The 12,180-nt window shown below is 43.2% G+C and overlaps 1 long non-coding RNA gene across 2 annotated transcripts in view; it reads left to right on the forward strand.

The window, feature by feature from the left end:
* Nucleotides 1–9,912, forward strand: part of LOC309523481 — a 15,426-nt gene extending 5,514 nt beyond the window's left edge. For both annotated transcript variants that reach the window (XR_014215383.1, XR_014215384.1), the window contains 2 exons: nucleotides 8,273–8,899; nucleotides 9,155–9,912. This is a non-coding gene — a long non-coding RNA (uncharacterized lncRNA). The remainder of the gene's footprint in view (nucleotides 1–8,272; nucleotides 8,900–9,154) is intronic.
* Nucleotides 9,913–12,180: the final 2,268 nt, after the last annotated feature.

The following is a 12,180-nucleotide window of genomic DNA, read 5'->3' on the forward strand; positions in this document are numbered from 1 at the left end:
TAAAGCTGTCCATGTTGGTAGCTGTCACTACATCTGGTTTGTTGTGAAGCAAAGCATATATGCTGCCCTGAGCCTAGCTGAATCCTGGAACATCCATGACAAAATAATTTATAGTTAACAAGTCTGTAACATCTTCTTCCTGCCAGACGGAGCAGTAACAACTGCTCTCCTCCACAAGCAGCATCTGATATTACAAAACTCAAAATGCCTGTACAGAAAAGTCTTGTCATGATTCTTCAGATGACTGGGCATGTCCTTTCTTAAGGCAGCGAGGGAATGGTCGCCCCGCCTCCCAGCCCTTCGCTGGATATGTCAAGTCAACTGCCTGTCGGAGTTGTAGAATGAAGGAGGGAGGGAGAGAGAGAAAGCCAGCATAGAATCTGTCTTTGCACAGGCAACCGTTTTGAAGAACCGATGTGAGGGGAAGCAGCATGAAGCTGTAAATACACGGAAGGCAGAGCTGCTGCAACCGAGCACTGTGCCAAATAAAGCAGAAGAAATGCCGTCAAATCTGCGTCTCCACATGGTTCCAGATTACTTCCAGCTAGCTTCCTCCAGTTTATCCAGGAGACCTCTCCAAGCTACTGCAAGTAACCTACCGCCTGCATCAGGGAGGCACGCGTCAGCCAAGAGCACATTTCTCACTGCAGTCTCTGAAGGCTGAGGCTGGTTCCTTGTATAGCATCTATTATTCACAACAAGTTGTTTCCTTTGAAGTCGGATACAATTTGACAAACAGAAACTGCCATTTATGGGCATTTCCCTCTTCCTGTAAACATAACCTCAGGATTTCTTAGACCTAGAAGGACTCAATCTACCCTACCTGGGTTGCTCCAGTATTGCATCAATTTCATTTTTCTTTTTTAAAAAGCTACACAAAATGTGCACAAGAGCCAATCTGGCTGCTTGAAACCACACACTGCAAAACCAGCATTAGGTGTTGGCACCATCTGGCAAGTGGGGCCCTTGCTGTCAAAGCCCCTTAATCCTGCTACTTCTCCTCCTCTCAGTTGCCTCCTCTTTGCATTCCTTCTTCATGCAATTAAGGAAGGAGTGAGGACCAAAGTCCTGAACCTGACAAGCTGCATTCCCTTCTCTCCTCGTTTGGCTATGTAAGCTTCTTAACCCCAAACCTATGGGGCTCCCTGATTATTAACATCTACCCTGCTAGCTCCACCTTCCTTCCTACCACCCCTTGCCCCCTGGGCTGATTGGAATGCTTATTTTTCTACATCTGTAGTATCATTTCAAGAGATGATTAGCAAGTGTTAGTCATCCCACCCTCTCCTGTGATTGGGCAGTGTTGCAAATAAGATTGGTTGGGCCTCAGATATCTGGCTGTAGCTCAGTGGAAAAGCTCAGGTTTGTTGGTTTTTTGCATGCTGAAAGTCTCTGATTCAGGGTCCAGGATCTCCAGGCGGAGGTGGACAAAAAGCCTGACATCTGGAATCTGAAGGTCAGGTGCCAGTAGGGATGGGTGAATTAATAGAGGCTAGGTCTATCAATAGTTATTAGTTAAGTGGAGCTTCCCTATTCAGACCATATACTTCTGAGTCATGGGTTAGTCATTCTTGTCAAAGTTGTCTAAACTAGCCACTAGCGATGAGTGAAGCTGAAAATTTAAGTTTCTCTCAGTTTCTTATTTTTTCTAGTCATAGGTTTAGCTCAACACATTTCAACATCAGCTTGTGAATTAATTTTCTCATGAAAATTCATCACATTCTTTCATAATGTACACAAATGAGTACATTATTTTCCCTAATATAATGCATTTTTGTATGTTACCTTCACCATTGATTGCATTCGTATGCACGCTTTACCCTAGCTTATGCATTTTTGTAATGCATTGCTTGACTGGGAAACTGCATTGCAGAATTTGGAGAAGTGTGAATTTCAAGTGAGAATTTTGGTTCTCATATTATGTTGGATGATGTGAGATAGGTTCACTTTTAAATGTTAAATAATTTTAAGATGTATTTTAATTAATTGATGTCTGTTTTTATGTATATTGTGTTGTTTTTATGATGTTAGCCACTCTGAGCCAGGCCTTGGCTGGGGAGGGCGGGATACAAATAAAAAATAATTATTATATATTATTATTAAATGGATTGAATTTCTTCCCCATCTCAAGGCCAGTGGAAGGAGACACAACCTAGCAAGATAGACCGATTGTTGCAGAGTACCCTAATTCAGCCAGAACTCTGTACATGCCCCAGAACTGTGTGTGGTTTAGCTTTGCTTCGATCAGCAAGAGTGTCATGGAGGTGGAAGAGAAAAAACCTCTGTGGTGGAATCCAGCGGTCATTTCAGCATGTGCTAACAACCACAATCAGAAAGGTGCAATCCATACACCTGGGTAGAGAAATTTTGTTTTGTCCTCAGGGCCTGATTCCTTTCTGGTGTGGTGTGTCACCTGCTAGTGGTGGGTGGGGCCATAGGTAAAGTGAATCATAGAACTGTAGAGTTGGAAGTGACCCCAGGGGTCATTTAATCCAACCCCCTGCAATGCAGGAATCTCAACTAAATCATTCATGACACCTAAGATATGTAATGAAGGTGCCAGGTGAGTCTGCTAGGGGAGAGCATTCCACAAAAAGGGAGCCACTGCAGAAAAGTCCTATTCTCCTGATGCTGCTGCCCTTGGGACCTCTTGTGGAGGAGGCACATGAAGAAGGGCCTCAGATGCTGATCACAGGGTCTGGGTATATATGAATGAAATAAATAGAAATGAGATCATTTAACAGACCTTATTTTAAATAAAAAAATTCCTTCCAGTAGCACCTTAAAGACCAACTAAGTTAGTTCTTGGTATGAGCTTTCGTGTGCATGCACACTTCTTCAGATACACGAAAGCTCATACCAAGAACTAACTTAGTTGGTCTTTAAGGTGCTACTGGAAGGAATTTTTTTATTTTGACTATGGCAGACCAACACGGCTACCTATCTGTAACCAGACCTTATTTGACAGCTTAAAACTGAACAGGATAGAGAACAATGCTTATAACAGTGGAAAAAATAGTATACAAAACATCCATACACTCCAAATCCATCTATTCTCAATAGTTTGGACCCCAAGATCAATTTTCAGACATTCAGGTGTCCCATTCCACCTCTGCAGACACTCCTACTCTGGCTCTCACCCAGACAGCAGCGTACATTCATTCCGGCTGAGGGCTGCAAATAAACCTTCAGAGAGCAAGGGAGATGGCACCCTTGCCCCTGGGGCGACTTCTGAATTGGGGACCTTTATAGCGGGTGGCGCTGTGGGCTAAAGCCTCAACGCCTAGGGCTTGCCGATCGAAAGGTCGGCGGTTCGAATCCCCGCGGCGGGGTGCGCTCCCGCTGTTCGGTCCCAGCGCCTGCCCACCTAGCAGTTCGAAAGCACCCCCGGGTGCAAGTAGATAAATAGGTACCGCTTACCAGCGGGAAGGTAAACGGCGTTCCGTGTGCGGCTCTGGCTCGCCAGAGCAGCGATGTCACGCTGGCCACGTGACCCGGAAGTGTCCTCGGACAGCGCTGGCCCCCGGCTAATAAATGTGAGATGGGCGCACAAACCCCACAGTCTGTCAAGACTGGCCCGTTCGGGCAGGGGTACCTTTACCTTTACCTTTATAGCCTTTTCTGCAAGCTAAAGATAAGGGGTATAGGGGAGAAACTTGCATTTCAAAGGGCATGTTTTAGAAAGAAAGAAACAGTTTTAGCATAGAACTGGTGCTGTGTTCTCAAAAAAAAAAAAATCTATAACAACCAGAGTGTAAGAACATATTCCAGGCAGGCAGAAGCACGCAAAAGGAGTGCAAAGCAAGAATAGTGAGGTGTGTGTGGGGGGGGAGAGAGTGCTGAGGAGAGGGTGCAAACTGGAGGGTGGGACAGAGAGGCATTCAGGGCCACATTTGCCCATTGCACCTGAGGTTTCCGATCTGGTAGCAGAAAAAAAGGCAAAGACTGTTGCTCAGTGCCAGACCATTTGCCTTGCATGCAGAAGGTTCCAGGTTCAATTTCCAACATCTCCACGTAGGGCTGGGAGACCTTCCTGAAACCCTGAAGAACCATCAGCAGCAGAGGCATTTTAGGAGCAGCAAAAATGATGTAGAATGGAGCACTAGAGGTGTCCCCTTCCCCAAATATTAGCATCACACTGCTGAAATTTGAGAGCCCAAAGTCTGCCACTGCTGCCGGCCTGTGTAGGCAATGGTGCGCTAGACAAACCAACAGGTTTGTCTCAGTATAAGGCCTCTTCCTATGTTGCTAGTATGAGACACCCTCCAATGTGGTGTTCTAAAGCACTCTTAGTAACGTAAGCCAGACTCATGTGCTTCATTAAACCTGCTGTTTTCAACCAGACTTGTCAACTGACATGTTTGCTATGATAATCTGCTTGGAAAATATACTGTGAGCCTGAGACTTGTTGCTTCCTTTAAGGGGAATTAATGTTGCAGGGATAATATTCACAGAAAAAAGTAAGATTACTGCCAGGGCTGTTTGTACATTGCTCTGCTTTAATCTTTTCCTCTCTTGCTTCTGGGTTTGGGAGGTGTGTTTTTTTGTGTGTTTTTTTTCAAGTTGCCCTAATTTTGCCAATTTTACATTCTCTATCAGTTTCAGTTAGGCCCTCTAAAATCTCTTATATTTGGCAAAATATTTTATACTCCTTTCTTTTTAAGTGCAGTTTTGCTCTCCGAGTGAATTTTGCTAATGCATCCTTAGGGGTGATATTTTTAAAATCTGTTTTCAGCAGACTGGAGAAACTCCTCTACCCCACCAATGACCTTTCCAAGAGGGGTCAAAAGAATCTCCCTAGTCAGGGATAATTGACTTAGCTTTGAATTTGCTTTGAATGCCCTTGGCAATATTCTCATGTTCCTAAATCTGACTGGCTGCATACTGTGGTGGCATCATCCAGTCTGATTGTCTAGCCTATTAATCATGCCATTCTTGACTGGCTAGGTTTACCCATGCCTAGAAGTTTGTTTTATTTATTAAATGTCTGCATCACCTTTCTTCAAATGACCACAGGGCAGTTTACAACATAGAACACAAATGTCCACTACATATCATAATAACTATACAACATAAAGATCAAAACAATCATAATAAGGAGAAGTATATAATAATATGCAGATTCTCTAACAAGAGAAGACAAAATAAAGGGAGGGGGAAATCAGTTTCAGGGTGTCTTAGAATACAGAAAAACAGTGCACAAATATAGAACCTTCTTTCTGTCCAAAGCCAGCACTCAATACCAGCCAATGACAGGCCCATCCAGATCTCACCTGAGAGCTTTTTTCTCCCCACCTGGATCTTCACTTCTCTGCCTCTCACTTGGGTCCTTTCTCCATCTATCAGCCCCATGCACAAGAGTGCAGTCCCTGGCCCCCAATGGCTAGAAGGAACAAAGGACAGTGTCCTTTGATGTCTCCCCCAAGAAGTGACTCCCATCACTGGGCCAAATAGCTTAGTCAGTGGTAAAGCATGAGACTTAACCTCAGGGTTGTGAGTTTGAGCCTCATGTTAGGCAAAAGATTCCTGAGTTGCAGGGGGATTGGACAAGAGGATCTTTGTGGTCCCTTCCAGCTCTACTATTCTGCGATTCTGTGACCCGCTGCCTGCAGCAATGCCCAGCTTTTCTCTCCCCACTCTTCAATGCATCCTCAGTGTGAATCAAATCCAGTTTGCCTGTTTCTATGCAGCATCAGCCAATTAACACTGTTCTAAAATGAGGGTAATGATGGCAACTGAAAGAAGTGAAGAAACGGGGTTATTCACCCCCAGTGCTGAGAGACTGACTGCTGCTAACTCTCCCGTTCCATTAAAGCTGGGGAGCAGAGGGAGAGAAGTGAGGCAGGGCTGTTTCACCAGCTCTGCTGGGAGACCAGCTGTCTCTGGCCTTCCCTCAACTGTCACATAGTGGCAACCATTCCAGCAGGCTACTAGAAGCACAGCTCAGTTGGTAGCATAGCTCAGTTGGTAGAGCATGAGACACTTAATCTCAGGGTTGTGGGTTTGAGCCCCATGTTGGGCAAAAGATTCCTGCACTGCTGGGGGTTGGACTAGATGACCCTCGTGGTCCCTTCCAACTCTATGAATCTATAATTCTAAATTTCATCCTAAGTGTCATTATGAGAGTGGTGACTTTAAGAAGTGGTGCCAAAGCTTCCTCTTTTTCCTCCTTTCTACCAAATTTTGGTCCTTGTGTGTTATGCCTGAGTGCAGGGACTGTCTTATTACTAATTTTATTGATTTATAATGATGATGATGATGACACATTTATAAGGGGCAGATGGGGCTCGTCCACCTGGGAAGTTAGCCAATCTAGTTGAAGAAAAACTCTGATCCTGAATCTCCACTGCCATGTGGGATATCTTCTGGAGAATAAAAGCCTTAGAAGTAAACCTTACAGAAATCCAGGGTGCCTACCTAATGGCGCCTTGTTATGCCTCCTTCTGGCAACTCCTGCAGCCAATCTGGTGCCAGACATCCTGCTCTGCTTTTCTTTGGACCCCGTCAGCAAGGCCAAGAGAGCTGTCTTGTCATCCGAACAGCCCAGGACATCCATACAGCCTGCCCAGGCTTGTGCCCCAAGCCTGCTTACATCAGTCTGGCTTCACCCTCAAAGGCATACTCCATTGTCCAGTGTGGTGTAGTGGTTAAGAGTGGTAGACTCATAATCTGGTGAACTGGGTTTGCTTCCCCGCTCCTCCACATGCAGCTGCTGGGTGACCTTGGGCTAGCCACACTTCTTTGAAGTCTCTCAGCCCCACTCAACTCACAGAGTGTTTGTTGTGGGGGAGGAAGGGAAAGGAGAATGTGAGCCACTTTGAGACTCCTTAGGGTAGTGATAAAGCGGGATATCAAATCCAAACTCTTCTTCTTCTCTCAAGGCAGATGGATGCCAACATTTCTATCCCGTCGTTTGGCCAACCTGGGCTTACGATGTTTGAAAACATGATTATAAAATATATAGTAATAAAAACAAACATGTTAAAAGCAATTGTCAAAACACAGTACAACACATTTAAACCAGTGTTAAAGAATAACAGCCTAGTGGTCAGCTTTGCAGCTTAGTTTTCAAAGCTCAATAAAGTTCATAGTAGAACCAGTGATATTAATGGACCTGGCTATCAGGTCCTTTCATTTCAGTGGGTCTATTCAGTGTAAAACTCTTTTGGTTACAGCCATCTGTATTCAGAGACTGTATACTTCTGAACACTGACCGCTTGGCGAGAATGACAGAGAAGAGCTATTGTCTTCATGCTTTTTCATTGGGCTTGCTAGAAACATTTGGATGGTTTGAAGTAGAAATATGGGAGAAATCTGATAAAATTTCACATTTAAAGCTAAAATTGCCACATCTGCAGCATTGTCTCTACTGACTGGCAGCAGAGGAGGAAAGCAGCAAAAAGGCAGGGAAAGTAACTGGTTACCTGTTTTCCTGCTCCCCATTTGTGGAATGCTCTCCCCAGGGGGGCTAGCCTGGCACCTTCACTACATATCGATCAAACAGCCGCAGTTCCATCAACACAACAGGGGTTAGAATTCAAGACAGAAGCACTATTGCTGCATTCAGGAAAGCTAAGGTGATAATCCTCATATCTGAATACACCTTTAGTGAGTTTCATGTATGCAAACTGAGTGGGAATTTGAACCCTGAGCTCCCACGTACTCCAAGCCCAACACTTTAAACACCACAATAAGCTGGCTGCTGTGGCAGTGAACTTTGTGAATCAATTCTACTTTTTTGTATGTGTTGGGGAAATGCCTTTTTCTTCTCCACATCACCTTCATTGGCATCTGAAAAGGTTTATGCACAGTGGTCCTGCAGTGACAGCATTTACTCCCAGTGTTCATATCAGAAAGGAGTTTTTCTTCATAAGAAAATGTAGAGGAGGAGGCCTCATATTTTTCAGAGAGAGATGGGGAAATAGAGGATCTCTTCCTATCATTTCTGTTCTTCTTTAGTAGGTCAAAGCAGGCAGCCGATTACCTTCCAGTGCTGCCTTTGCCTTGGGAGTCTACTGAGGTCTGACAGTGATGTCTTCTAATTGTTGTTTATAGATGACACAAGACATCACACTCCTTTCCCCCTCCTCATCCTAGTTTTGTTCTGAAAACCTGCTCATTGTGCTTACTCCTCTCTTTCCTTATTTTATTCCCTGTAAAATGTCTTCCCACCAAAAGGAGGAAAGACAGAAAATCCTTTCATGTGGGTTTGAGGAAATGTCACTGTATTGACAATGCTCTATGATGGTTGTTTTTGTTTTTGCTTTAATAGGGCAGAACCCAACAACAGTTTCTTACACAAGACTGGCTGGCTCATGCAGTGGACACTCGGGAGAATGGAAGGTACCTGAAGAAAAGAAAGAAAGAAAGAAAGAAAGAAAGAAAGAAAGGGAATTTCCCATTACTTTCTGGTCTCAGTCTGGGAAGCTAGGCTTGTGTACATGTAAGACCAGTTCTGTATTCCCCCGCCACTTTAAATAAGAGGTGTAAGAGGCCACATCTGCACCATGGATTTAAAACACTGTGACATCACTTTGATTGACCTGGCTTCCCCTAAAGAACTGTGGGAACTGTAGTTTGTAAGGGGTGCTGAGAGTTATTAGGAGACCAACATTCCCCTCGCAGATCTTCATATCTCAGAGTTCCCTGGGAAGAGGAACTGATTGTTAGTGCTTTGAAGGGAATAAGTGTACCCTAGCAACTCCCAGCAATCTTAACAAACTACAGTTCCCACAATTCTTTAGGAAAAGCCATGATTGTTAAAGTGGTATCATGGTGGTTTAAATGCATAGTGTGGATATGGTCAGTTTAAACCTCAGACTGCTTGCTGCTGTAAAGGGAAGGAATTTTGATGTACTTATTCATACAGTATAAGCACACTTAAATATTTGATACAGTGGTGCCTCGCAAGACGAAAAGAATTCGTTCCGCGAGTCTTTTCGTCTTGCGATGTTTTTCGTCTTGCAAAGCACGGTCCGTCGCAACTGTGCCTCTTCAAGCGGCTTTTTTTAAAAAGTGCAAGACATTTTCGTCTTGTGAAGCAAGCCCATAGGGAAATTCGTCTAGCGAAGCAACGCAAAACCGAAAAACCCTTTCGTCTAGCGAGTTTTTCGTCTTGCAAGGCATTCGTCTTGCGGGGCACCACTGTATTTAGATTTTAGAAATGATATGTATATATTTTTAAAAGAAAAACAGGCTGATATTTAGCATGTTTTTTTTCAAAAAAAGATATGATGGAACAGAACGTTAAAGTTTCATTTTAGAAACATTGAAAGGTTTATATGAAGTGATATGGTGCATTATATGATAGTCTTTCTAGTACTTAGATTTTCTGTGGCACATGTATGTGTACTGGCCCCAAATTTTGAAATTTGAACGCTTTCAGAATTCTGCAATGCAAACTGTTTTTGGTATTTTAAAAAGGACTAAATGTTGCTCTTGAACAGGGGTGGGGGACTTTTAAGAGCAGCGCTTAAGACCTGGTGAATTTTAAGCCAGTAATATCAAGCATCATTTTGCTAAATTACAGAGCAATCCAAAAAGCGACGGGAAAGGGTGGATGGAAGCTACAGGAACTGCCAAAAATCCTAAGGTCTACCGGGCTCATGCTGGCACAGAAGAAGGGAAAGAAGGATGCAATTTCTTTATTCTCCCCTTCCCTGCTTTGCTCCCCCCATTCTTCTTTAAGTTTTCCTTTCCATAGGTCTGTTTGCCAGCCCCGGGCCTGGCATATACCCTCCTTTTGCCTATTATGGGAGCTAGTTGAGGGAATGGTTGTTGGCAGTTACTAACAAGGATGATTAGATTCTTGATTCACTGGTAGTTTGCCTCTGAGTACCAACTGTTGGGAATCACTAGCGTGAACCATGCTGTGGACGCAGGTTCTTAACTTCCTGTTAATAACATAAGAACATCCTGCTAGATCAAGCCAATGGCCCATCTATGCTATGTGTTTTCACAGAGGCTGACCAGATGAAGCATGATCCAAGCAGCTAGACATCTGGTTGATCACTGTGAGAAAAGGAAATGGGACAGATAGCTCATTAGCCTAATCCAGTCAGGTTCATTGATGTTCTTATAAACAGGAGGACTCAAAACTTCTTCCAGTATTCCCATGGAACCTCTCCTTTCTGTTTTCTCAGTTGACAACAAGGACGTCTCTGTTGGCAAACCTCCTTCACCTTCTGTGGAGATGAAGATGCATAGAGTCCACAGGAGCCAACTGCTAGCGGCAGAGGGGTCTTTGGGGGCCCCAATAAAATATTTGAGCCCCCCTCCGGTTGATTGGCATTGCCATTCAAATGATGTACGTGCACCTCGTCATGTGATCAATTATATGGAGTGGAACTTACCACCCCTCCGCCACCCCATATTTTATTCAAGTTGGCAACCCTGTCAGAATCCTATGATCCTATGAAGTCAGGGAGAAGCAAAATATTAAACAGCTCATATGCCCATGTGTACAGACAAAAGGGGGGGTGGAACACCCCAATGGGTTTTAAGATTCGTTCTTCCTGTGCATGTAGCTGTGTCTGTGCGGGGTAGATCACCCCATTATGGTTTTCTAAGGCATTGTTTAAAATTTAATGATTCCAGCTCTTGAATTCAGACAACGCAGTAGTAGTTTATTAATGCTTGGGCCATGGGCCATTCACATGTCAGATAAATAGGTGCAATACAGGAACCAACAGTGTAAAATACTGCATAAGATCACATTGCTACCTAGAATCATATATAAAACATACATCTTAAAAATACTACATAAATCACATGTAACTTGTATTATTAAAAGGGTGAAATTGAATACAGATAAGAAACATTAGTTATTAAAAGATATAATGGTTAAATAAGAGCATCCCCAAAACAGTTGACGGCAATCTCATTAATAACTCTTGCCTGGATTTTCCTTGCTGCTAGGGCAAAGAGAGAGACCTTGTGGGTTGTCCTACAATTGGTGTTCGACAGAAGGTAGAAAGCCGTTTCTGGAATGGTATTGGAATATAGATGAGGCAGAATAGATCCCAGAAATTTAGTTCTTGGTTCAGAGTAAAGTGAACAAAAGAACAAATAGTGAGGCAGAGCCTCAGTTTCTGGGCTCCTGGAAATACAAAAGTGGAACACCAAGGAAGTATGAGAGTATCTGCTGTCAATCATAGTTGCAGGCATCATTTGGAAGCGAAGGGCTGTAAATACTGAATTATAACAATAAGGAGGTTTTTGCCAAAATTTAGCTCTAAGGGATGTGTATTACGGCTTAATATATAGGTTTATCATTGCCCCTACTAAATCACCCGCACCAAAGCTACCTAGCAAATCACGTTCTCCCATCCAGTGGGAAACAGATATAATTCTGAACTTAGCTAAACATTCGGACCAGTGGCGCTGTTGGAAACACATTTGTTATTTCTCTCACAGGGTATACTTAATTGAAAAAAACATTATTTTTAAGAAAGAATTTCTCGTCTCTTGCTTAATTTGCAAGCATGGCTGATTCAGAAGTGTTCGTGGGTATTCCTGAGGCAGGAGCCAAGAGAAGCAAATGAACCAAAAAATAAATTACACTTTGAGAAATCTCTGTGCATAGAACATCAACCTTAGGGATAGGGTTTTTTGGAGGCATGCAAATGATAGTTCTGCATAAACATATGCACAGCACAGAATACCTGGTAGATTATTTTAAAGTAGCTACCTGACTGATGGTGGTTCAGAACTCTTATATCTGCAGGTTGGGAAAAAACCTCCCCCCCCCCGCTTATTTCTTTTATGCATCTCTCATGCATATTCAGTTTAAATTAGAGTTAAGGTTGAGCTGAATTTTCCTTCTAAACTTTTTAAAAAGTTTTTTAAACTCTCAGGAAACATTGTTCCCCACATAAAATAAAGCCTGAATCTCAACATAAACATCACTTCTCTGGGCATGATCTCTCTCTCTCTCTCTCTCTCTCTCTCTCTCTCTCTCTCTCTCTCTCTCTTAAAAAAGTCCAGTTTTCAGCTAAGGTTGCCTAATTTTCCCATCAGCTTGCTAGTTTTTTTGTTTCAAAGAAAACAAGTCCTCACAGAAAATTGTCAGTGTCTTAATGTGCATTTCTCCTAATGGACAATTTACCAGTATTGTATGCAATTCTTTCTAACACTCTCTTTGCAAGCAATTTGCCCAAACATTATAAACTTTTGTATGTT

The sequence above is a fragment of the Podarcis vaucheri genome (genome assembly GCF_965113315.1).
Source record: "Podarcis vaucheri genome assembly, chromosome: Z".
Classification (NCBI taxonomy): Eukaryota; Metazoa; Chordata; class Lepidosauria; order Squamata; family Lacertidae; genus Podarcis; species Podarcis vaucheri.